Source organism: Ranitomeya imitator, chromosome 7 (assembly GCF_032444005.1).
Source record: "Ranitomeya imitator isolate aRanImi1 chromosome 7, aRanImi1.pri, whole genome shotgun sequence".
In the NCBI taxonomy this organism is placed as follows: domain Eukaryota; kingdom Metazoa; phylum Chordata; class Amphibia; order Anura; family Dendrobatidae; genus Ranitomeya; species Ranitomeya imitator.
Window position 1 is genome coordinate 43,982,446 of NC_091288.1, and position 27,812 is coordinate 44,010,257.

General features: G+C 41.3%; 1 protein-coding gene across 5 annotated transcripts in view; it reads left to right on the plus strand.

Annotated features, from left to right (window-relative positions):
• Positions 1–27,812, plus strand: part of RAPGEF4 (Rap guanine nucleotide exchange factor 4) — a 325,014-nt gene that overhangs the window by 90,168 nt on the left and 207,034 nt on the right. The window contains exon 1 of one of the 5 annotated variants that reach the window (XM_069733160.1): positions 11,492–11,785. The exons of 3 other annotated variants lie outside the window; for them this stretch is intronic. The gene's annotated coding sequence lies outside the window, so the exon portion shown is untranslated. Of the gene's footprint in view, positions 1–11,491; positions 11,786–27,812 lie in introns of those variants that run through there. One more of the 5 variants, XM_069733159.1, reaches the window with a different exon arrangement.

Consider the following 27,812-nt stretch of genomic DNA (forward strand, 5'->3'; position numbering starts at 1 on the left):
TGCAATAGAGCAGGGATTTAAGATAAGAGTAACCCTTAATCCAATCATCAACTAAAAGGGTCTCATCAAGAGATGTTTTCAAGTCCAGATCCACCTAAACCAGAGAACTGGAATTGTCTTCTAATCCCTTAAGGATCAAACTCATTTTGGTCTAAGGATCACAAAATAAATTAGTTTTCACCCCTTATCATTTCAAGGGTTGTAACTATTGTTCTTTTTTTTCTGTACTTCGTCATAGGGATGTAGATTATGTGCTCATGCAATGGAATAGAATATGATTAACTCCTTCCCAATATCCACCGTACACGTGCGGCACAAATCGGGAGCGGGTGTATGGAGTGGGCTAATGGCCTACTGCTGTTATTATCATTTTTTTTGGGGGGGTTTCAAAATTCGCCATACGTGTCCAGAGATATGGGCATTTTTGTTTAGTGCTAATTTCTAAAGTCTTTACTAAGGAAGCATAGCTTACAGGATCATCTGGGTGTGTCTTTGGGCTCCTCTATAAGCATCGGCTCCTCATTAAAATTATCACTAAATAAAAAATCCCATACAGTCATGGTCGAAAGTGTTGACACCCTTGAAATTTTTCCAGAAAATAAAATATTTCTCGCAGGAAATTATTACAATTTCACATGTTTTATTATACACGTTTATATACTTTCACACAAAACATAAAAATGTATTGGCACCTTCAACTTAATATAAATAATTGCAATCTTTCACTTCCTATAACCATCAACAAACTTCTTGTAACTGTCATCTGGTATTCTGGACCACTCTTCTTTTTCTTTAGATCTCTCCACAGGTGTTCAATGGGATTTAGATCCGGACTTCTTGTTTACTTCGGAACTCTCCTACGCTTTGTTTCCATCCATTTCTGGTTGCTTCTTAAAGTATGTTTGGGATCATTGTCCTGCTGAAAAATCCACGACCTAAGATGCAAACCAAGCTCTCTGTCACTGGGCATCAAGGCACCCAGAGGAAACAACACAACCCCAAAACATTTTTCAGCCTCCACCATATTTGACTTAGGTACTGTGTTCTTTTCTTTGTAGGACTCATTCCGTTTTTGGTAAACAGTAGAATGATGTGCTTTACCAAAAAGCTCTATTTTGGTGTCACCTATCCACAAAACGCTTTCCCAGAAGAATTTTAGTGAACTCATGTATATTTTGGCAAACTGCAGTCTAGCTTTTCTTTTTCAAAATTCAATATTTATTGAAAGGTTAAATAATTTTCAATCACAAAAATAAAACAAAAATAAAAGAATATCTAGGACAATATCAGCATTAATAAATCATAGAATATAAGCATAATGTCCATTAAAACATCAAGTTATAGGAAGAAAAAAGAGAGAAGGGAACATTTTAGGCCATCAGTAATACAACTATGAAGTTACTGAAAGCCAATGAAAACCATACATAGCGTAGCCAGGTGCGAACCAATGCGGAGCACAATCTAAACAGAGAAGGAAAGCAGCGGAGATAAGGGTGCGTCACATCAGTCTGATGTAAGACAGTAGGCATCGGATTCTTGGAATTCAATCCAGTCTCTCCAAGTCTCACAGTATCTATCACAGTCAGTGGGGGATTGGGCAATCAAATGGTTCCATCCTATTTAGAACGGCTATTTTACAGAACCACTCCTCCAGAGTAGATGGAGAAGTACTTTTCCAGTGACGAGGAATGATATTCTTAGCAGCCTGTATAAGGTAGCTTATTAACCCCTTAAGCCCCAAGGGTGGTTTGCACATTAATGACGGGGCCAATTTTTACAATTCTGACCACTGTCCCTTTATGAGGTTATAACTCTGTAACGCTTCAATAGATCCTGATGATTCTGACATTGTTTTCTTGTGACATATTGTACTTCATGGTAGTGGTAACATTTCTTCGATAAGACTTGCGGAACTTATTTGTGAAAAAAACTGAAATTTGGGGGAAATTTCGCAATTTTCCAAATTTGAATTTTTATGCCCTTAAATCACAGAGATATGTCACACAAAATACCTAATAAGTAACATTTCCCACATGTCTACTTTACATCAGCACAATTTCGGAACCAATTTTTTTTTTGTTAGGGAGTTATAAGGGTTAAAAGTTGACCAGCAATTTCTCATTTTTACAACACCATTTTTTTTAGGGACCACATCTCATTTGAAGTCATTTTGAGTGGTCTATATGATAGAAAATAACCAAGTGTGACAATATTCAAAAAACTGCACCCCTCAAGGTGCTCAAAACCACATTCAAGAAGTTTATGAACAGGTGTTTCACAGGAATTTTTGGAATGTTTAAATAAAAATTAACATTTAACTTTTTTTCACACAAATTTACTTCAGCTCCAATTTGTTTATTTTACCAAGGGTTACAGGAGAAAATGGACCCCAAAGGTTGTTGTACAATTTGTCCTGAATATGATACCCCATATGTGGGGGTAAACCGCTGTTTGGGCGCATGGGAGAGCTCGGAAGGGAAGGAGCGCTAGTTGACTTTTCAATGCAAAATGAACTGGAATTGAGATGGGACGCCATGTTGCGTTTGGAGAGCCACTGATGTGCCTAAACAGTGGAAACCCCCAAATTCTAACTGAAACCATAACACAAACACACCCCTAATCCTAATCCCAACCCTAATCCTAGCCCTAACCGTAATGGGAAAATGGAAATAAATACATTTTTTTAATTTTATTATTTTTCCCAAACTAAGAGGGTGATGAAGGGGGGTTTGACTTACTATTTATATCTTTTTTTTAGCGGATTTTTATGATTGGCAGCCGTCACACACTAAAAGACGCTTTTTATTGCAAAAAATAGTTTTTGCGCCTCCACATTTTGAGAGCTATAATTTTTCCATATTTTGGTCCACAGAGTCATGTGAGGTCTTGCTTTTTGCGGGACGAGTTGACGTTTTTATTGGTAACATTTTCAGGCATGTGACATTTTTTTTATCGCTTTTTATTCCGATTTTTGTGAGGCAGAATGTTATAATATCATAAACTATCCTAAAATTGTAAATATTTATTAATTGAACCTATACGTTGGTTCACACCACAGAACGGACAAAAATAACAAAAACAAAAAAATGTGCTCAAAAAACCAACACTAAGTTTAAAAATGGGGTATGCTGTGTATCCCTAGTGAGTACTACAATCACAACCTGCCTGACTGTGGAGGTTGGCACCCTACAGGGAAACGTTATGGCGCCCCCACTCCGCGGCGGCTGTCCCTGGATGTCCTGATGTACCCTATGATAGCCACGGGGCACACACTACCCACAGCCTAGGGCCCACTGCAGGCTAGACAGAGATACTACTGCACTAAAGGAATACTAGATCCCCATAAATAAAAACAAATGTAAAGAACACATAAGGCAAACAGGTAATGACGTGCTATTTAGGGAGTCTTTTTGGGGCACAGTCTTTTATAGGTTCATTATACCAGTCATGGCAAATCCCACCAACTATGGCTGAACCAATTGAACAGTGTCACCCAGAAATACACAAATGTGTGACCACATGTACCGATACCATAGTTCAAACACTTATCTCCCTCTGTACGTCGTTTGCCACAGACCACAGCGCCTCTATGCGTTTCGCCCTATGCGGGCTCCTCAGGAGGCAAGATTCATTGATGCAGTGTGTCCTGATGCGGTGTCATGGCTAAGCAGCCCTCATGTCCCACGCTTTTTAAACCCCCCGCCGCAGTCACCGCAAACGATAAGCCCAACTCCCTACCTGTGCGTTTCCGGTGAGTGCGATCTCTCACCGTCCGACCACGCATGCTCCCGCTGACCCGCAGAAAACTCCACTATCGCCGATGTGGCGTCTGAGTTCCCGCTGTCGTTTCATTTCCGGTGCATGTTCAGAGCCGCTCGCACTACTTCCGAGTCACTTCTCATGTGCGCAGACTGCGCACACTCCAAACTCCCAGCTTAAAGTATGGGATCTAGCAATGGTGCCCGCATCTGCGCATTTGTGAGGCAGAATGACCAAAAACCAGCTATTCATGAAATTCTTTTGCGGGGGCGTTTATGCCGTTCCACGTTTTGGTAAACTTGATAAAGCAGTTTTATTCTTCGGGTCAGTACGATTACAGCGATACCTCATTTCTATTATTTTTTTATGTTTTGGAGCTTTTATACGATAAAAACTATTTTATAGAAAAAATAATTATTTTTGCATCGCTTTATTCTGAGAACTATAACTTTTTAATTTTTTTTGCTGATGATGCCGTGTGGCTGCTCGTTTTTTTGCGGGACAAGATGACGTTTTCAGCGGTACCATGGTTATTTATATCAGTCTTTTTGATCGCGTGTTATTCCACTTTGTTTGGCGGTATGATAATAAAGCGTTGTTTTTTGCCTCTTTTTTTTTACCGCGTTCACTGAAGGGGATAACTAGCGGGACTGTTTTATAGGTGGGGTCGTTACGGACGCGGTGATACTAAATATGTGTACTTTTATTGTTTTTTTTATTATTTAGATACAGAAATGTATTTATGGGAACATAAATGGGGGGGCATCATGTTATAGGGTCAGATCGCTGATCTGACACTTTGCAGAGCACTGTGTCAGATCAGCGATCTGACATGCAAGGCTGCAGGCTTACCAGTGCTTGCTCTGAGCAGGTGCTGGTAAGCCACCTCCCTGCAGGACCCGGATGTAGGCCATTTTGGATCCGGGGCCGGGAGGGGGGAGACGCTCGGTACAAGGTGATCACATTGCCTTGTACCGAGGGTCTCAGGGAATCACGCAGGGAGCCCCCTCCCTGCGCGATGCTTCCCTGTACCGCTGGAACGCTGCAATCTTGTTTGATCGCAGTGTTCCGGGGTTAATGTGCCAGGTCTGTGACCGCTCCTGGCACATAGTGCTGGATGTCAGCTGCGATTGTCAATTGACAATTGACGTGAGCGCGGCCGATCGCATAAGACATACTATCCCGTCAGTGGTCATACGGGCCCACCCCACCTCGACGGGGTAGTACGTCATATGGGATTAAGGGGTTAAAGACCTTTTGTATCAGGTGAAACTAGTTGGGATCATAAAGAGCAAAAGTGATTCAGGAGAGTCAGGCACAGAGAAACTAGTCATTTTTTTAATAGTCTGAATTACCTGAGTCCAGAAACCTCTTATAAGGCTATGTGCACAAGTTGCGGATTAGGCTTAGGAATTTCTGGTGCGGATTCTGCCTCTCCTGGCAGCAAACACACCTGCGGATTTGTCGCGTTTTTTGTGCTTTTCCGCAGCGTTTTTTGTGCATTTTTGCTGCGGTTTTCTTGCGGATTTGCTGCGTTTTTTACCCCTGCGGTTTTCTTTAATGGAATGGGTACAAAAACGCTGCAGATTCACAAAAAAGAAGTGATATGCTACTTTTTTTAAACCGCAGCGTTTCCGCAGCGGATTTTCCGCAAAGTGTGCACAGCATTTTTTTTCTCATTGATTTACATTGTACTGTAAATCAATTGCGGATCTGCAGCGTTTCTGCACCTCAAAAAACGCTGTGGATCCGCAGAGAATCCGCAACGTGTGCACATACCCTTACGGGTCAGCTCCACCAAATGTGTGTCATTGTCCCCTCTTCCACTCCACATCTCTAGCATCTGTCTGATACTGCGGGAAACCACTTATGAAGTAATACGGGAACCCGGTACCATCTGGAGATGATCTTAAAGGAGGTCTCTTGAGCTTTGGTAGCTTTTTTTCCCCTCTTTCAGCAGTGAGGTCCTCCTGGGTCTCATGCCATAGCATTTCATTTAATTCAAATGTTGATGGATAGTTTGAGCTGACACTCAAGCACTGATGTTCTTTGAAACTTGATTGGGGCTGCTTATCCACCATCCAGACTATCCTGCATTGCAACCGTTCATCAATTTTTTTCTGCTGTCCACAATTTAGGGAGATTAGCTAAAGTGCCATGGGTTGTACACTTATTGATCATGTTGTGCACTTTGGAAATAGGAACATCAAAATCTCTCTAGATGGTCTTGTAACCTTAAGATTTTGATATTGTTAATCAGTTTTCGTTGTCAAGTCCTTCGACAGTTCTCTTCTCATCTTTCTGCTCTCCATGCTTAGGCTACTTTCACACTAGTCCGTCGGTACGGGCCGTCGCAAGCCGTCGACCAGACGTACCGACGGACAGTGTGATTGATTAGCACAACGTGGGCAGCGGATGCAGTTTTACAACGCATCCGCTGCCCATTGTGAGTTCCGGGGAGGAGGGGGCGGAGTTTCGGCCGCACAAGCGTGGTCGAAAATGGCGCACCCGACGCACAAAAAAAGTTACATGGAACGTTTTTTGTGCGTTGCGGCCGCCAAAAACACGACACATCCGTCGCACGAAGGATGCGACGCATGGCAATACGTCGCAATGCGTCGCTAATGCAAGTCTATGGAGAAAAAACGCATCCTGCGAGCAACTTTGCAGGATGCGTTTTTTATCCAAAACGACGCATTGCGACGTCCGTCACATGACGCTAGTGTGAAAGTTGCCATAGTGTGGCAGACACACAATTAAAAGACTGAGTCAACTTCTCCCCTTTCTATCTGGTTTCAGGTATGATTTTCATATTGCCCACTTCTCTTACTTGCTACAGGTGAATTTGAAGAAGCATCACATGCTCGAACCAAAGTTTGCTACCCCAAATTTTGGAAAGGTGCCAACAATTTTGTCCTCACCATTTCTTTTTTTTTTGTGAAATTATGTCCAATTTGCCTTTTTTCTGTTTTTTTTTTTTTTTTTTGTGTTGTTCCAATACACACAAAGGAAATAAATGTGTATAACAAAACGTGTAATTGCAATAATTTTCTAGGAGAAATACTTAATTTTCTGGAACAATTTCAAGGGGGCCAACACTTGTGGCAAAGGCTGTATCTCTGGAACCGTATGTTGGATTTATTAAAAAAAAATGGAATACTGAGAGGAGCAACAGGAATAATGTAAGAGCAAAAACTTGTCACGTTTGGGCTGGTGACAAGAACTCTTTAAAGGGTTTTGAGACAAGACGCTGGAGCTACGTGTAGGCATTCGGCATTTTAAGTGAAACGCCGCGTGCCAAGTACATTGTCAATAATCTGGTTTGCATAAGGCTATTTTATGACATTGCGAACTTCTTGCTCCTGAAAATACTTTGCCAGGATCAAGCCTAAATGACAGGGATTAGCTAAATCTGTTTCAAGGGTTCAGTAATATAATAGTAGTTTTGTCTTAGAATATACAAAGCGGTTTCGAAAGTGCAGACTAGACTTTTACCACAATACTTTATGTTAAACCATTTTGTGTATAAATAAGTGGTCATAGACAATGCCTCTATCATGGCGGTGAAGAAGGGGAATACGAAGCGCTTGCACCATGTTTAGCTAATTGCTGTTTGGGTTTGATACCTGCAAATCAAGAAATCAAAAGCCAGAAAAAGTGGATTAATATTATTGCACTACTTGGCTCTTGAAGTATCTCGTGTGGTTTTGTTACCTGTGAGAGCCCTATGTGAAGCTCCTACCTGCGTGTCCGCAAACTAGTCAGTCACTGTCTGCTTGTACTTCATGGTTAATAAATGTCCCGAAATAATTACTTTTGTATATTCTAATATATTTTTGCTTTTAGTGTAATATTTTAATCCATCTTATTAGAAAAAGTGTTTTTCTGAGACTTTAAAGGTACACTCACACTGGTGTATAGCACGGCCGAGTGCTGTCTGACGTCATCAGAGTTCAGTTCGATGTATACGCACAGAGACAATGTGCATGATGGAGAAATTAAGTTCTGTCTTCTTCCCACCTGTGATAATATTCTCCAATAATCTGCCCAATTATCTAACATGAGAGAAGCTACGTCAGTGTGACCGTACCCTAATCGTTATAAGATAGGCGAGGGTCCATAAGTGGCACAGTTACGTACATGGTTTCATGGCAGTGAATTGTATTGCATGTTCTTTCCCATTCACTTCCATAGGAAAGAGCTTTCCATACAATTCAAGGGGATTCGACTTCTCCAGCTGACTGATCTCGTGCCAGGAAATGGAATCTCGCCAATCTCATATTGATGACTTTTTCTAAAGATAGGCAATCAATATTGAAGTTCAGGAAAAAACCCTTTAACAACATTGATTCATAGAATATATTAGGATTCTGCTAGAGGTGATTATTTTGAGGATTGACTTTTTAGCCTTGTGACGTAATATAGTAATGTCAGGGTTTGGGAAAAGCTGTGCAGGCCGTATACAAGGTTTGCATAGGTTTGCCATGTGTACAATTTGTTATCTTGAGTCACTTACATTCATTCGTGTATTACTGTGTGTAGAGATTACGGTTTCATTTTATTTTTTTATTTTTTTTTGTTTTGTTTTTAACACTTTGTCATAAAATTACGGTAACTTAAAAATCTTCAAAGTTTATTCTGTTGTTAGGGCACAGGAACAAAAAAAGGATATTCATCAGGGTGATGACATTTCCACCACCCTTGACCCCAGCCTTTGTATACTTTGCAATGTTTTGATATTTTCAAGGAGAACCAAATTCCCTGTATCAGACACATGGATAAGAAGGCATCCGAGAAGACGACAGCTGGAACAGATATATCTCTAGCTGCAGAATATATATTCTTCATTTTGTGTCTACTGCTCCAACACGTCTCCATGGTAACAGACTACAAACAACCCTGTGTAGTCTGAGTCTACTCTTTCATGTCTGTCTCATGCAGTTAAAGTAATTGTCCACTACTCGGACAACTCCTTCTCAATCCCCATATTTGTCTCCTATAAAATAACAACACTTATATTCACCTCTGGTGTCGGAAAAATTCCAGCCGTGTCAGAGCTGGCTCTTCCCGGGGCTTCCGTGACATTGTTACGTCACGTGATCCCTGCGGTCAATTATCGCTGGCTTCACTCTCCCTTCTTTGGGCAAATCTGCCTCCTGAGGAAATGAGAGCTGCTGATGCGCCCTATCTTTATCCGGATGTCAATTATGTCCATAGGGGAGGAGAGTGAAGCCAGCGCTGATTGGCTGCAGGGATCACGTGACACCACAAAAGTCACGCGAAACCTCAGGAGAGCCAGCACTGGCATCGCTGGAATAGCACTTGCACCAGTGGTGAGTGTACGTGTTATTATTTTACTGGGGGGAAACATTGAGAATTGAGAAAGGGTTGTCCGAGTAGTGGACAACCATTTAAATAGGTTAGCCAATAGTATTGGACATATGGATGAGTACGACTAAAGGATTGATCAGACTACACGGGTCTTGTTAGCAGTCTGTATCCATGGAGACACATAGATCTGGTAAGCACCTGTGGATACAAAATTCAGTAATACTGCTAATCAAAATATGGTTTTTTTAATCAATATTGGGCCATATTTATTAAGCCATAAGCGCCTTTCATGTTTTACATTGTAATGATTTGTTTTCGGGTACGCTTACATCTGCGTATAAAATCGCCGAGTGTAATGTGAGAACAAAATCGCATTGCACTCGCAACAATGTTATTCAATTAAGCAGTGTTCATTTGCAAGTTCCACCTCACCTGGAATTGGGGTGAGGAAAAAAAGCGCAGCATGCTGCAAGTGGCCGCATAAAACGGCCGAGACTCCCCAATGCAAATCAATGGGTGCGAGAAAAAGAATCGTACGGCACATGAACATGCTCGTGCAGCTGGATTTTTACGCACCCATAAAAATTGGACGACACACGCATGGTCCGTGTGCCATGCGATTTATTTTTTCTCTCACCTATTGATTTGCAATGGTGAGTCTCGGCCGTTTTACGCAGCTTTCTGCACTTTTTCCTTCACCCCATGGATATTGGCCCCTTCCCAGAATAATAACCCCAGCCTCCAGCTGTCTGCTTTCCCTCAGCTGGTTAAGAAAAATGAGAGGGACCCAATGTCTTTTTTTCTTTTATTTCTTTATTTGCTAAATACATGTGCAGTAAGCTACACGCACTGCACTAAGTATATATCTCGCTGACACATTTCTTACTATCATCTATCTATATATATATATATAATTGTTTTATTACTTCGAAAACTAGATTGAAATGACAGAGAATTACTGTATGTAAAAGCTGATGTTAATAATGCATTGTATACTACGGATTACTTACAGATATCATACGGATGCTAGGTGAGGAAAAAAACGCACGGCACTCTCCAACTTTTCTGGCTGAGAATTTCAGCTGCCGTGCTTTATGCACGCAGATGTGAGTATACCCTTATATGTATTCTGGACCTTGCCGCCCGATATGGTGGAGGGCCTAAGGCTAGGTTCCCATTGCGTTAATGGGACCGCGCTGACGGACAGCGTTGCACGGCAAAATTAACGCCGTGCAACGCGTCCGTTAGTGCGCCCATTAACAGCAATGGGGACGCGCATCACTAGCGCGTGCCATTTTCGGCACGCGCTGGCGATGTGCCGGTGTTTTGTGGCGCGCCGCGGACGCTGCTTGCAGCGCCCGAGGCGCGCCCGCGGTCCGTTCCCCGCTCTCGCAGATCGGAGATCTGCGAGAGCCGGGACGTTTAACGCGACCCCTTTACAACACATTGAAAAAAAGACTTTGAGGAAAAAGGGCATGGGTTAATGCACCAAAATGTTCGTGCAAATTTCTAGACCACCATTAACCACTTAACGGCCCATGAGCACCTGGGACATTGCCATTATCTTCATTATTCCGGCATTGTATGGCGGTATTATTCTGAATCCATTTTATCTTTGGCGTGTGGGTTTGCAATGCTGTGTGAAAAATACAGTACTTTTATGTTATTATGGCGATGGCATTATTCATATTCAGTATGAAATAGTTATTAAGTCATTATCTGGCAGTATTGGCACCAAATGCTGGTAATGTGTAAGTGTTATATGGCAGTATTATTTGTCTCTACTTACTTTATATTGAGCCTGCTTAATACATTGCATTATTATTATTATTTTATTAGCAAAAGTTGAATAATTAATGACGTACAACCTAATGTTGAAAATTGTCTTTTAATTTGTCCTGTCGTCTTAGCAGCACCATGTGGCAGCGGTATAGTTGATCGCGACCGTTCATAAACCAGAACAGTGGTAAAGGGTATGACCTGCAGTAGAAGGCTCTTGTCTATGTGGTCAGATTTTTCTCGCAGCCAGATGGCAGGAGATTATTTTATGGATCGTACAGATTAACCGTCCATCTGAACACTCGCTGGTGGAGATACACACACGAATGTGAGATATGAGTTCTTAAAAAATACGTTTCGACCTTTCACTTGTGTTTGATCTCCCGTCACTTCGCATTATACGGTATAAAACAGGAAAAGGAAAAAGAAAACGAAAAACAATGCGATGATAGCAGCAGTTTGTGGTTTTCTATACAGGTTGCACAGGAACAGACGGTTTAACCCATATTTGTATTTGATAAGATCTACAGAAGATCTGACATAGAAGGATAAAGCAGTCCTGGGGGACCGTGCTGCTGTGTGCTGCTGCTGCTCACAGTCAGATAGGAAGGGGAGGATCAGCACAATACAGAGGAGCATCCTGACCAGGAGAGTCTGCTCACAGATTGCTCTATAGAGGAAGCCCTGCTTTTCGGAGGCATCGAGGAAGCGCACAGCTGGATACAGAGGCAGAGGTTGCATTGTTAATCGGCTCTTGAAAGGCAAGAGAGTAAAATCCGTAATATTCTCATGCAAAGCGAAGGGAAAATCTGCTTCAGTCTGACCATGTGCGTGGGTCACAGCTGGGGGAACAGCGGAGTGCGGAGCTGGACCCCTGGGGCTTCTTATTGAGCGCTACCTATGAAGACACACCACTGTAAGTCATCCTTTATTTCTAGCCTCATTAGATATATATATATATATATATATATAATATATACACACACATATTTGCATATATATATACTGTATATATAGTTTCATCTCGTCTCAGTAACAACCTTTCAAGTTGCGATAACTTGGAGGATTTCCTGCAGTCCTATGTAAGACCGGCTCATATCAAAGACCTAAGACCAGTTGAATTATTCTCTGTTCGTATATACACATGTTCATATTTGTGCGGTATCATTCGTCTAATGTCACCATCGATGGCAACGATCGAGCGTTGGGGCTGGATATTATGTAGTCTTTAGTGGGTTTTTATCACTTTTATGTTACTTTCCCGGTGATCTGTCCCTGGTGTTCTTGGTGGTGGTGGTTAATGCAGCGGAGAGGGATGGAGATGGGATTTTGAGTGTGTAGAAAAGAGGTTGATACTGGATATTACCAGTATGTCGTTTTTCGTGGGTTTTATCACTTCTATGTTACTTTCTTGGTGATCAGTGCACAACGATGGAAGTTTACACGTTCCCGGTGGTGGTTAATGTAGCGGAGAGGGATAGAATAGGGATTTTTGTAGAGCTTTTGAGTGTATAGAAAAGAGGTTGATACTGGATATTATGCAGTTTTTAATGTTTTTTTTTTTCACTTTTATGTTACTTTCTTGGTGATCAGTGCACAACGATGGAAGTTTACACGTTCCCGGTGGTGGTTAATGTAGCGGAGAGAGATAGAATAGGGATTTTTGTAGAGCTTTTGAGTGTATAGAAAAGAGGTTGATACTGGATATTATGCAGTTTTTAATGGGTTTTTTTTTTCACTTTTATGTTACTTTCTTGGTGATCAGTGCACAACGACGGAAGTTTACACGATCCCGGTGGTGGTTAATGTAGCAGAGAGGGATAGAAAAGGTTTTGAGTGTATAGAAAAGAGGTTTATAGACAAGATCGGAAGCTTTAAATAATATATAAGTTCTGCTGAAGATGACTGGCGTCTTTGCCGAGGCTGCAGGATTCTTGTTTGTGTTGCAGTATGTGGGTGAAGTGGGCACAGATCAGCGGTGGGTGCTGTTTCCAATTACGTTCCTCCTTTTAGGGTGACGGTGGCAGCTTCCATCATTGTAGGTGCTGCTCTATTGCACAATAGCTGCTGTTGGCCTACAGGTCCATCGGTTAATCCTCTATTGCTTTTCAGTAATACACGGGGTTAATCATGAAAGGAAATTATAACACTTATGAGTGAAATATGCGATAAGTGTCCGCTCCTCTTGGACTAATGTCAGCTATGACCAGAATTCCAACCAGAGCCAAAACATTCTATTTCACCCGATGACTCGTGTCCATTACTAAAAAAAAAAAAAAAAAAAAAAAAAAGATCCTTTATTTTTTTTCTTCCAATTTTGTTAATTTAATGTCTGCGTTTTATTTTTTATTTTTTTATAAACTTGTATCGATCCTCCCAGACTTGTATCCTGTTGAAGTCTTTTGCCTATGTGTTTTCTAATAAGCAAAATTCACACGTGCAGTTTTGGGTGCAGTAATTCCTTCTGGTGTGACTTACTCCTTGCTTTGGCTTAAAAAAAGAAATACTAGAGTAGAAACCAGAAAAAAAAAATCATTCTATGTTTTGGCTTCTTTCGTTATTTGTCTATTTCTACAATTTTTCAACAAATCAACAAAGATAACAGTAAAAATGACATTATGTATGGAGGGACTATTGCTCTATAGTACAGAGCTTTGGGCTCTCCAGTGTGATATTAATATTAATTATATTATTAATAACTAAAGAAAGCAAAGTTAGGTACCTATTACACCTGAAAGAGGTTTTCTGAGCTAAGTCATTGCACTCACTATATGGTAAGAGACTGAGAAAAAATCCTGACAGTGCGCAATATGCCCACTGTCAAGATTGCCATGTATTTCCAGCTCGATCCGGCAGTCATGTGACCGCAATCCTGCGATTTGCATACATGTCATCTGGTGATGACTAGCTTCTCTTAATAGAGCATTAGAGAGAGAGAAGCAAATGAGAAGCTAGTGGGCACATGATCACCCAGCCTGGAACTAGAGGAAAATCCTGATAGTGTGCACATTGCAAACTGCTGGGATTGAGCTATCTGCAGTCACCTAGAGTGACGCCATCCGGGAACCTGAACACACTGCACACCATCTGTGTGGAGCCTGTACTGGAGATACAGTAGGAAGAGAGCGGTCAGTCATGTCACAACAGAGAGAGCAGCTTAGTGGTCTCGTCAAACCTAGGTCATTTTTAAAATTTAAAGGGGTTGTACACCCTTGTGACCTTTTTTTTTTTTCTTAATTAAATCAATGCAATTGGGGCTAAAAATCACCTTTGCAATTAGGTTTCCTTAAAACTTTTGCACCATTTGTCTATTGTTGCCTGCAGAACAAATTAAAGGTAATGTGGCTGTCACAGGTGTGTCATAGGTTGCAGACAGTCGCACTGCATCTAGCAGCAGAAAGTCTCTGCATTTGGCCTTGCAGACACCTTCTTAACCCTTCTGACTCTTTGACCCAGTGGCAACCTTTCTCCGGCTCTAATTGATACACCTGAACCGGGGTGTTTATAGACTCCCAGACTGCTGCTGGGAGTTGCTGGTGAAATTTCCACTTCCCCCTGTTGAGGCTTGGAGCTATAGCAGTCGGCTATCTTCCTCTTTGGTGTTGCTGGAGGACGTCTGTGTTACATCTACTTTAGATAAGTGTCCCCCTTGTTTGTCTATCCCAGCTGTCTTTAGTGGTAGTGGGGATCGATTAGTGCTTACCCCGTCATTCCCTAAGTAGGGCTTATCGCCAGGGTCAGGCAGGGATTAGGTTTCTGCTCTTCGATAGGTGCAGAACCTATATAGGGACGTTTAGGGCAGACAGGGTGACATTAAATCTGCCTAGGGGTCTCCACTCCCCCCTTCCCTAGTGACGGGCTCCCTCCCCCTCATCCCTTTGTGTTGCACTTAGTCTTTCCTACTTTATGCGTGACAGTGACTGACCCCGGTAATGCATTCTGCAGCCGGCAATAGACACACTAATGCAAACGGTGCAAATTTTTTTTAATGAAACCCAATTTCAAAAACGATTTTTAGCCCCAGTCGCATGCATTTAAGTTAGAAAAAAAATGCCCTCAAAGTTGGACAACCTCTTTAAGTTATTATTAAAGTGCCTCACTAAAACAAGCTACTAGTCTTTTCCGGTGGTTAGGGGTTTGAGAGTGTAAATTAATTCAGCGGGGTCCCATTTTAATTTTTGCTATGGGCCCCTCTCACCTTTTTGTAAACTTTCTCCTAATATGTAGATGCCGTTTCTTGTATGGAAATAAGTATAACCGGCATAGTATAATTGAAAAGGGGGCAGGAAATCAGTTTTGAGGGTGCAAATCTAGTCCCCACCAGCCGCTACAGCAATATATTATTTTTCTCTTGTATTTTATATACAATATCTACTGTAACATGATCTCTATCATATCTTTTCATCCGGTGAGTGCAGTAACAGTGCCTGCTAATATGAATAAACCTAAAACAGGCTGTGGCAGATGGATATGTCGGGGCAGGGTAGATAAGCTCAGGAATAAGACAGTATAAAATAATTATAGCTTAAAGGGAAAGTCCTGTTATATTATTATTATAGCAATCTATCTGCAGATTTTTGCCCTATTTTATAATAGTGGATCCCAGCAGCACTCTATAAAGGACCTGCTAAAACTGACTAGTTAGTGCTTTTATTTTATTCCCACTCCTCTTCTTAGTATTCTGGTTTGTTTTGTTTTTTAAATCTGCCATACGGTTCCAGATATATGGGCCTTTTTATTTAGTGCTAATTTCTGACATCTTTTCCGAGGGGGCAGTGCTCACAGTGTAATTATGCAGAACAGCCTACTGACACGCCCCCAGGGAACCCTGTTAGCCACACCCTCTTGGAAAAAAGGCCATACAAGGTAGCACTAAATAAAAAAAGCCCATGTCTCTGGAACTGTATGGCGGATAAAAAAAAAATCATTACTAAGGTGGAGCAGCGGGAATAAAATAAGAGCAGAAAATTCCTCCTTTTTTACCAGGTGGAGGGTTCTGTTTAAAGAAAACCTGACGGCTGATACTGTCTGTGGCCAGTAGTGGAATCGGGCATTATGTATCCGTTGTCAGGTTCCCTTTAAAGTTAAATTTCGGGTATTTTTATTTTGCTTTGACTTTTATTTGCACTTGATACTGTATTGCTCTTGTGTTGTGGCAGGAAATTAGAGGCGCGCACAGGGAACAATGTAATTTACACAGACTAAAATAAAAACTTTTATTAGCAGATGGTTCATCTTTGTATATTCAGTGTTATTTTTCTTTTCTTACCTTTCACTTTATTTCTATAGATCTATCTATATAATATTTTTACGTATACAGTATATCTATGCCACTTTGTCGTTATTTTAATAAATGTGTTGTGGCCCTTACTAACATATAAGTCCTACAGACTCCTCTCCTCCTTCCCCACCGACTGCACAGTTCTCCTGTTCTCAGATTGTCTGCTGATGGAGGAACATGTGACCCGACCCGCCCACCTGCCTCCTCCAATCGAAAAACACTGTGCACAGGAAATCTGTTTTTCTATTGGAGGAGGCAGATGGGCGTGTCGGGTCACATGTTCCTCCATCAGCAGACATTTTCAGAACTGGAGAACTGTGCAGACTGTAAGGAAGGCTGCAATTACAAGTGCAGGAGGAGAACTTATACTTCTATATTTGTAAGCTCCAGAAAAAGACATGTCCACAACACATTTGTTAAACTAAAGATAAAGTGAACAACCCCTTTAAGGCTGACTTTACACAGCTGTATTTTAGGCAGCACGGTGGCTCAGTGGTTAGGACTGTTTCTTTGCAGCGCGGGGGTATGCATGCTTGTATGTTGTCCCCGTTTTTGCGTGGATTTCCCGGGTTCTCCGGTTTGCTCTCACTCTAAAGACATTCTGATAGGGAATCTAGATTGTGAGCCCCAATGGGGACAGTGGTAATTATGTCTAATGTTGGTGCTAGGTAAATAAGTTAAATTTGTTGTGCTTTTCTGAGGACTATGCCCTGAATCTTTGATTCTCATGACCCAGCCTTAGATTACCATAGGCCCTTATGAAGAAGATCCAGGGCCAAAATACGGGCAAGCTTCAGTTATAAATCAGCTGAGAGGGGCTCAGAGAAGACAGGGAAGGGTTATAGACTCATCGACAGACATTTATGTCCGGCTCACTGACAGATTCTCAGATAACTCATTCTGCAGCCAAGCAATAGACAGTGCAGCACACAGACTATAGAAGGCAAACGGTGCAACAATTGCAAAAATTATTTTGACCCGCAAATACATCTAAGTAAAAACAAAATGTCTCCCAAAAGTGGACAATCCCTTTAATTCTATTTGAAAAAGTTAGGAAGAACAGAATTGTATAATGTGACCCATAATAACCAGCCGTAACATATTCCTTAGCTTATTCCATGGTGCACCATAATTAGCAATGTACCTGTTTGGTTCCTGCAAATCGTCTGCAACATATAAATAATAAAAGGCTTTGGAATAAATGCCCATAGGCAGTTGTACATCTGTCTCAGCTACCAGAATCATACATTGTGTCCTCAGGAAGGTGAGCATCGGTTTAACCCCTTCAGGATACTCATCTACCGTTTGTTGCATATTGTTGGAATAACACACATTGGTTTATACAGTGGGGCAAAAAAGTATTTAGTCAGTCAGCAATAGTGCAAGTTCCACCACTTAAAAAGATGAGAGGCGTCTGTAATTTACATCATAGGTAGACCTCAACTATGGGAGACAAACTGAGAAAAAAAAATCCAGAAAATCACATTGTCTGTTTTTTTATCATTTTATTTGCATATTATGGTGGAAAATAAGTATTTGGTCAGAAACAAACAATCAAGATTTCTGGCTCTCACAGACGTGCAACTTCTTCTTTAAGAGTCTCCTCTTTCCTCCACTCATTACCTGTAGTAATGGCACCTGTTTAAACTTGTTATCAGTATAAAAAGACACCTGTGCACACCCTCAAACAGTCTGACTCCAAACTCCACTATGGTGAAGACCAAAGAGCTGTCAAAGGACACCAGAAACAAAATTGTAGCCCTGCACCAGGCTGGGAAGACTGAATCTGCAATAGCCAACCAGCTTGGAGTGAAGAAATCAACAGTGGGAGCAATAATTAGAAAATGGAAGACATACAAGACCACTGATAATCTCCCTCGATCTGGGGCTCCACGCAAAATCCCACCCCGGGGGGTCAGAATGATCACAAGAACGGTGAGCAAAAATCCCAGAACCACGCGGGGGGACCTAGTGAATGAACTGCAGAGAGCTGGGACCAATGTAACAAGGCCTACCATAAGTAACACACTACGCCACCATAGACTCAGATCCTGCAGTGCCAGACGTGTCCCACTGCTTAAGCCAGTACATGTCCGGGCCCGTCTGAAGTTTGCTAGAGAGCATTTGGATGATCCAGAGGAGTTTTGGGAGAATGTCCTATGGTCTGATGAAACCAAACTGGAACTGTTTGGTAGAAACACAACTTGTCGTGTTTGGAGGAAAAAGAATACTGAGTTGCATCCATCAAACACCATACCTACTGTAAAGCATGGTGGTGGAAACATCATGCTTTGGGGCTGTTTCTCTGCAAAGGGGCCAGGACGACTGATCCGGGTACATGAAAGAATGAATGGGGCCATGTATCGTGAGATTTTGAGTGCAAACCTCCTTCCATCAGCAAGGGCATTGAAGATGAAACGTGGCTGGGTCTTTCAACATGACAATGATCCAAAGCACACCGCCAGGGCAGCGAAGGAGTGGCTTCGTAAGAAGCATTTCAAGGTCCTGGAGTGGCCTAGCCAGTCTCCAGATCTCAACCCTATAGAAAACCTTTGGAGGGAGTTGAAAGTCCGTGTTGCCAAGCGAAAAGCCAAAAACATCACTGCTCTAGAGGAGATCTGCATGGAGGAATGGGCCAACATACCAACAACAGTGTGTGGCAACCTTGTGAAGACTTACAGAAAACGTTTGACCTCTGTCATTGCCAACAAAGGATAAATTACAAAGTATTGAGATGAAATTTTGTTTCTGACCAAATACTTATTTTCCACCATAATGTGCAAATAAAATGTAAAAAAAACAGACAATGTGATTTTCTGGATTTTTTTTTCTCAGTTTGTCTCCCATAGTTGGGGTCTACCTATGATGTAAATTACAGACGCCTCTCATCTTTTTAAGTGGTGGAACTTGCACTATTGCTGACTGACTAAATACTTTTTTTCCCCACTGTACATATTGACCATGTGAACATATTGGAACTTTGCTATACTTAAGATTAAAGAAACCCTCTCATCAAAAAATGTTTCCACTTAATATATTGCAGTCATCATATTATATAGCACTGTGTACTGACAGGCAATTGCTCATTTTGCCTTTCTACCCAAATAATTCTTCTCTTTTCCATTAGGTATATGTCATCACGTGATTAAAAACTGACTAGTGGAATCCTTCTAAGCTGTACATAGAAACAGGAGGTCAATTTTTCCTGTACAAGTCACAAATCACTGCAAAAGTGGTGGGAGGAGGGAACAGCTGGGTCAGGAGGTGAAGAGGGGAATGGTTTCTACAGGGAAAAGAGACTTCCTGTTTATACATAGAGCAGAGAAAAGAGAAGAATTATCTGGGTAGAAAGACAAAATGAGCAATTGTAAGTACACAGTGCTATATAATATGATGACTGCAATATATTAAGAGGATAAAAACTTTGAATGGAGGAGTGCTTCCTTAATACTTGATATAGGAGCTGACACTGTCCAAGCCTCCTGTTTAATTCATTGCTAGTAACATAGAAGAACTGGATGTAAACCCACCCGGACCCCCGGTCCTAGCCCAGTAAGCAGCTCCATTGTGATCACTTCCTCTCATTCATCAGATTGTTGGTTTACGTAATGTTATGTCATTGTAAGCCAAGGACCGACTCTGTGCTCCATATGGGAACTGGTGCAACGTCGGATGCACAAAGTCACTAATTACAGGACAGTATTACATAAGACACTTGTGGTCATATCGCAGGATTTTACCAATGCAATATTTTGGTGCATGTTTTTTTTTTTTAACCCTGCTGTTGTCTTCGGTCTGGGTAGACCTATTTTGAACTTTGGTATTTTTGGGGGTGTTCAAGATGCGGTTCTGAAACTTGTGGTTGATTGACTTAAATGAGGATGGGTCGGTCGGCCACGGGTTTCAGAGCCGCATCTTGAATATTTTAAAGAATATTGAAGTTCAAGGTCGGTCGTTTTTGACCGAAGACAACAGCATGGTTAAAGGAGATGATTACATTTCCATCTGCCCCAGAGCCATTGAGAAGTGTCTGGCAGACTCATCGTGTTAGTGGATTACGCATTTTGCACCAGAAATAAATTATAAGCTGATATTTTTGCTGGCAATAATAGCTGATTTGCTCCTAAACAGGGGGGGGGAGGGGCGTGCCGCCTATCCTGCAATAGAGCAGCTTGAAAATCACTCATTAAAGGGGTTGTCAAGATATTCATGACCCGTCTGCAGGATCTCAGATCATTGGAGGGTGACACAGCACTCTCTGTTTGCAGGGACCATGGCGGCCATAAGCAAACCGTGTACAGAGCTTGAACACCTCAGCTCTTTACACCACGTAGTGGCCATTCTCTGCTACTACACCTCAACTTTAATAGGAGCGGATCTGCAGTACCCAAGTATGGCCACTACATGGTGTAAAGAGCTGTGGTGAAAACAGCTGATTTGTTGGTGTGTCGGATGTTGGACCCACTGAACTGATATTGATCACCTAGCCTAATTCTAAGTCATGAATATCTTAGTTCTGGACAACCCCTTTAAGGTTTTGATTAAAAAAATCCAAATTCACTTTTATGAGGTTCGTTCTAAGGTGTAAACCATGGACAAACAGAAGTAGTGAGAGCGCATCAAACCGATTGGCTGCAGGGCTCATGTAGCATAAAAGTGTCATGGGAGACCCAAAGCCAATGTCGCTGCAGCAGTGGCTGCGCAGGAGGTGAGTGTGTGCGTTTTTATTTTACAAGGGGGACTACTCCGTTTATAAAAGCGGTTGTCCAGGGAGCGAAGAACCCCTTTAATAATGGACAGCACTGATTTTGCACATGCCATCTGTGTGCTGTGCATCATTTTCACCGACCCATAGACTTGTATGGGTGATTTTTATCCATGACTCAGATCAAAAACTCACGTCTCCCTCCTTTTTTTTTTTTTTTGCTGACCACTCAATTAACAAAAAAACACAGACATGGGAACAGTCCAGACGTGAAAAAGCATGGGCATGGATAGAACAAGCACGTGATGTTGAGACTCTTTATGATAAAAAATACTTTGCAGAAAAACTAGCTTGGTCACTTCTGGCAGACATTATGTGCCCTGATAAACCAATGGGCAAAGTTTTATTTACAGAAACATATTGAGCGCATTCTATCTGGTCATTATATCTGGGCTCGTGATGTGGATATTACTGCACCGTGTTCACAGCTCAATATGCAGAATGGTAATGAAGATAAGCGCGGCCCTAGCAGCCGATCTGGTTCCCGGCTGCAGTCCTTCATGTTTTCTCCTATTTCGGTATCTCCGGCAGGATCCTTGAGCAGTTTTGTGTTTTATACATTATTACTTCTGTGCACGTTCCAGTGATTGGAGAATGTGTACAGTACAGCACTGCGGGGGCTTTACCAAGTTTGTTCATTGAAGAGATCTGTTTTCTTTATTTTCAATAAAATGTGATCGTTTTTCGTTCTGTTATTCCTGGTGATGGGTCAAAAAAATATTGAAATAGTTTTTCCCAATAGACCCAATCAGCATATCATCTTGGGACCCTGGGGTCTGGTGCTCCCCATTGTTGTTACATCTGAGCGCTGAACAAGAGCGCAATAATCCCAGAATAAACCGCAGATTGAGGAGAACGGAATTGCTGACTGTTAAACTATAACTGTTAACTATCTTAGACAAGGTGGGAATTATATTTCTGCAGCATAAATTTAGAATTTTTCGTCATTTTTAGGTGTCACATACAGTGGTGCATGAGTATGAAAACTTTTATGCAATTATTTTTTTTCTGTGCCGCACCTCCCTGTGCTCCTGCATCATTGAGAGTTCTGACCAGCCCCGTTGCTGCGTCGCTGGCTCAGACTGTGTCCTCTCCAATTCTGCTATATGAGGCAATTTTCGGAGGAGTGGAAGAGCAGTGACCGGCCCGGCCCATCATCAAGAGCTGACTTCACACTCCAGAGATCCTATCAGCTTCAGAGCAGCTGTCACATTTCCACCTGGACCTGCTCCTGCGACATCTGCTTTTGTCGCCAGGTTCCACCGTATTAATTCTGCAAGCGGCACTGGTGATAGAAGAGACGTTGGAACCAGAAGATGTGTCCGGCGCAGGCTCTGTCCAGACTCTTAGATTTGGGTGGCTGGGACCTGCATTGCTGTTCAGTCTGGCAGTATGGGTGTCTGCGCTGTCCAGCTGGAGTTATCATCTCCCTGCTCCAGCCATTTGGAGAGAACCACACCCTACTTAAGCTTCCAGCTTACTGCTGGAAGCAGCCAGATATAGCTTGGTGCTTCCCTCGTTTAGGTCTGCGGTTTCTCTTCCTGTGTTGTATTTTTGCTTTCCTGTTTTGACCTCGGCTTGTTTATTGATGCCTCTCCTGCCGGACAATTTTATACCTTTTGATGCCCTCTTGGTTGTCACCCAGCTACCTGAGTATCCTTGCAAGCTTGCACCACCAAACAGCAGCTGATTATGTGACCCCCCAACCGAGAGACTCCTGTACAAGTCCAGATCTCTGTATAGGTGTTAAAGGATGAAGACCAGTGCAAGCTCTTGGAAATGGAGTAGCGTGCACTAAACCTATTTGTAGTAGCCATTTTAGAGCTGCCAGGCGATCACCGACAGAACCACCTTACAGCAGCACTTACATGCTCAACAGAAAAGAGCTTGTAAGCACAGTGCACGTTAGGATCTTGCTGGTATCCTGGATGCATATGTTAAAAAATACAATTGTGTTTATAAGAAAACTGAACTAAATTTTAATAAGCAATTTGAATGTTGCTTTTTTTACAACCATGAGATGGGAAGATGGGAATCCGCCGTTAATGTAATGTTCACATTTTGTTTTGTTTTTTCAGCTTTTTTATGCAAATTTTCACTTGTTTTTTTTACAGTACAAGCAAAGTCTATCAGATTTCAGAAATCTCATTCACACAGCTTGTTTTTTTTTTGTCCCTGGTCATTTATTTCAGCGTTTTTTTCAGAGTATTTCACCAGTTGAAAGCAATGGGTGGTGCAAAAAAAAGCTGAAAAAAACGCAGGTATCAGTCTTTCATGCATTTTTAGATCGCGGTGTTACACTATCGCCATGCGTGCTAAGCATTTTACGCTAAGTTTTGCCACATCTGTATCTTTTCAAGCAAATCTTAACCTGGTTTAGCGCTTTTATCTTTTTATAATGGCATATTAGGGAATTTTGAGTTGATAAACTTGGACCCCTCCTTTCTGACCCCCATGTATTAGTGAGAATAGTGGCTACAAAATGTCTCTTGCTTTTTTGAACCCAGCACATCGGTGCATTACATGGACAGGCCTTTGATTGGAAGAGAACTATTTAATACTGCCAGCTTCACTTCCAAGATTAAAGGTGAGCAATGGAGGTCTTCGTGGTGATCTGTTCTTCATTGTGTGACCCTCCTAACAAAAAAGTTTATCCAAAGCAGGTTGCCCCTTTAAGAGTAGATTTAGAGGAGTACAGGCATAAACCCCCCCATACATATGAAAATGATATCAGCCGAACCCACTGATATTGAAGGGTTCGGCAGACGGTCTAATGTGTATGGGGGCACCGGCCGACTGTTGATCGGAAGATCTGTCGAACGGAAGATGTGTCGATAGGATACGTTCGATTTCAGACTGTCGATCGCATTGTTCTCACTGAGATAGGTCATTAGTAGACATCCCAAATTACTGTTTTTTCACAAAGGGGGGCGCATCGGATGATTTGACTGTCGGTCGAACAATTTTCCGAAGTATTTTTTGACTAATAGTCACGGGCTGCTTTATGTGACGTGTATAATTCTATTCCTCATACATAGACTTTAGTAGAAAAAATATTTTGGACAGCCATAAACTAATTCAAGAGTGGGGAAAAAATCAATATTGAAGCTGTTGATAATCAATATTATTGTATTGTAACATGTGGCATGTCAGCAGCGAGTACACACAGTCCAAGTGTGATGAAAGAATGGAAAATCACCGTCTGGACGGCTTTGTGTGACCTTCTCATTCCTTTTGATTTTACTATTCCATGACATGGATGATGACGTATACATTATAAAAACAGTACAAGTCACAAAAGGACGGAAGGGTTATGGTTAGCAACAGTAGAAGAAAAATAATAACAGTGATGACATCTCCACATTACATAGTAACATAGTAACATAGTTAGTAAGGCCGAAAAAAGACATTTGTCCATCCAGTTCAGCCTATATTCCATCATAATAAATCCCCAGATCTACGTCCTTCTACAGAACCTAATAATTGTATGATACAATATTGTTCTGCTCCAGGAAGACATCCAGGCCTCTCTTGAACCCCTCGACTGAGTTCGCCATCACCACCTCCTCAGGCAAGCAATTCAGCCACAAATAACTAGAGATTAGTGATGAGCGAGTATACTCATTGCTCGGGTGGTCTCCTGAGTATTTTAATGCTCGGAGATTTAGTTTTTGTCAATGCAGCCAGATGATTTACGGCTGCTAGACAGCTTGAGTACATGTGGGGATTCCATAGAAACCAGGCAACCCCCACATGTACTCAGCCTGGCTAGTAGCTGTAAATTATGCAGCTGCATCGACAAAAACTAAATCTCCGAGCACCAACAAAAACTCGGAGACCACCCGAGCAACGAGTATACTCGCTCATACAATAAAGCACAGTATATAATTCCATTCCAATCCATTATAAGACTGTTGATATATTTGAACCTAAAAGTACATGATCTCAATTTACATTCAGTTAATTGAGATAGAATGGGACTGTATTTAACTGTATTTTCTAATCTAAGCTTAATACTAATTGCCGTTTCTCCACTGATTCTGGAGCAGTTTTTCTTCTTCTACGTCCATCCGTTCCAAAGTTATGTCCCCCGAAAATAAAAATGCAAAACGGTTCCTTCAGTCAACTGGGCGTATACCATAGAACTTCATTGTGGGCGTTTGTGTTTTCTCTTCTGTGGCTGACCAATCAAAACACAGCCGCACCCACAGAGATGTTCTATGGTACACGCCCAGTTGCTTTAAAGTAAAATTTGAATCATTATTTTGCGGGGTGGCATAACTTTGCAACGGAGGGACACAGAAGAAAAAGAAAAACTGTTCCAGAATCGGAGTAGCGGCAATCGGAGGAGGTACTCGGTTTAATTTTTAAAAATACACTGAAAAATTCCCTTTAAAGCAGATGTCACAACACAAATTGATAGTTCTATCCATTAACTAATAAGGACACATGCCTGACATGTTAAAAAAATGCTATTGTCAAAGAAAACATACTTGTATGTGTCATGAGATTTAAAAAAAATCATTCCCCCCCCCCGCCCCCCCCCCCCCCCCCCACTACTATGCATTGATTGTCTGGATTTGCAGCTCAGCCTCATAAAAATAAATTTGGCTATTTTGCAGTGCCATATACAGCCTGTAGACCAGGGTGTCGCTGTTTAAAGGGAAAACAAGTCTCCAGACTACTGCTACTCCGTTTCGTCTACCGTTTTCCTTCGGTCGTGTTGTCACCAGAGGTGATAACTGCTGATCTGTGGTGGAGCCTGATGTTGGACCCCAACAGATCTGATATGGATGACTTATACAAAGGAAAAGTGGTGAAAAAACCCTCCAAGGAATTATAATCCGAGCACTAGGCCTGCCTTGGTCCTAGTTTGAAGAGCCTGGATGAATGTGTAATTGGTAGTAGGATCGGACCCCGAGCAGTATTTATGGTTGATCTTTCCAGGTAAAAATGAATAACTATTCATAGTATTTTTCCATATATGCTAAAAGCCTCCTATGTGTACTATGTGATGCTGTTTCAGTTGAAAAAAAAGATTTCCAAGTCCTCAACAACAACTTCTTTAAGATATTGTGGCTTTAATAGCTACAATGGGATCTTTAAGCTTCCATCGTCGTCAGGTATGCAGTATATGGAAACTATCTGTCTTGTGGTGTAAGTAAAAATTCTTTCCAAACCAACCTTCTTTCATTCCAAGCCAAAATCATTATTAGACAGATCGCTATTAAAATAATTGATTTGTCGTAATAACAAAGTAATTTTATACACATCTCATTGGAAGAGAACAACACACGACTGTGGGCCCTGACTGCATTCAGGGTTTGTTTGTGTCTATAACCATGGACAGAATGGTCGGAATGTGTGCGGTATAGAACTTGAAGATTGAAAAGAGATCAAGGGAGACAGATTTATCATTTGTTAAAATGCTTTTAGCCCATTTCTTCAAAACATGGGAGCACATGGGTCATTAATTTTGGCAAACTAAAAAATAAACAAAAATAAAAAAAACAATTTTTGCCTTTAACCTGTTAGGCAACTTTTTTTTGCGCAAATAGTTGTATTTTCCACTAAAATGTAGCAAAATTTGTGCAAAAATTTCAAGCTTATATAAAATTATTTCAAGGAGGGACTAAAGTACATTTGCACATAAAAATTGAGAATTTTTTATGACAAACATAAAAAACACATGATTACCTCAGTACACGTAACATTGTGGGCTAAAGTTAATTTAGTGATAAAATGTATAATCGATGGAGAATGGTTGAACTTGATGGACCGCGGTCTTTTTTCAACCTATGTAACATAAAATAGACCTAAAAAAAGTTGCAAGTTTAAAAGAATAAGGCACAAATTAAAAACAGGCAAAAAGCAACTAAAACTAGTCACAAAAAAAGGTAAAAATGTAATAGTGAATCGAGTCCCTAGAGTTCTTTTGAAATTACTCACGTCTGGTGGGGTTATAAAGTTATGCAACTGGTCTCCAGTTTGAAGCCACAATTCTGTTGCTTTGTTCCTGGGTAATAAAAATTGGATTCCTGAGGATCGTCAGACTCGGGTTCCATGAATCAACCAGGAGAAATGATTCTGAGAGCCCTTAAGAACCCATAAGAAATTGATGGCAGGTGATTGGCAGCAAATTCATAACCAAATGGCTTTCAATTTTGCTTGACTTTGGCAAGAGTTTGGTTTGTTATTTTGTCAATTATTGAGTCTCCTAGATGATACTTTAGAGTTTGTGTCATCAGAAATTTACCTATTGTTTAAATCAGGCTTTATTTACGTTTTTTTTTACAGTTATTGATAATGTTTTTTTTTTTTTTTTCAATTTTCATGTCGCTATCTATATTTTACAAATCTGGAAAAATCAAAATTTTTCACAATAGCCTTAAGGCCAAATATTAAACTTCTACTTCCTGCTCTTTTCAGCAACCACATAGAAATAGACAGCTCTAGCTTTATTTACTTGTAGTGATGTACTTTCTACTAATGCTCTCATCGGGGTTGGAGTTAGCGCTAAACATGACCTATTGAGAATGGTGGCTTCTGTTTTATTTACAGTATATAGAGGTGTTAAAGGGGTTGGACAAGCCCTTCTCGATTTAAATGTTTGGCCCTCATTTAAAAAAATAAATAAAATAAAAAGCTTATACTCTCCTCCCGTACCAGCACTGGTGTCGCTGTCCCTGCCTTCGTATGAATTGAACATGAAGAAGAAGTCAGAGATCAGCTGCAGCTTCCTCTTCATGTTCAATTAATAGGAAGGCGGGGACAGTGACACCAGCGCTGATTGAGCACTGGGCACCATGTGTCATTCAACGGCACGAGAGCCCCGGGAATGTGAGTGCCGACACCACAGGCATGAGAGCCCCAGGAATGTGAGTGCCGACACCGCTG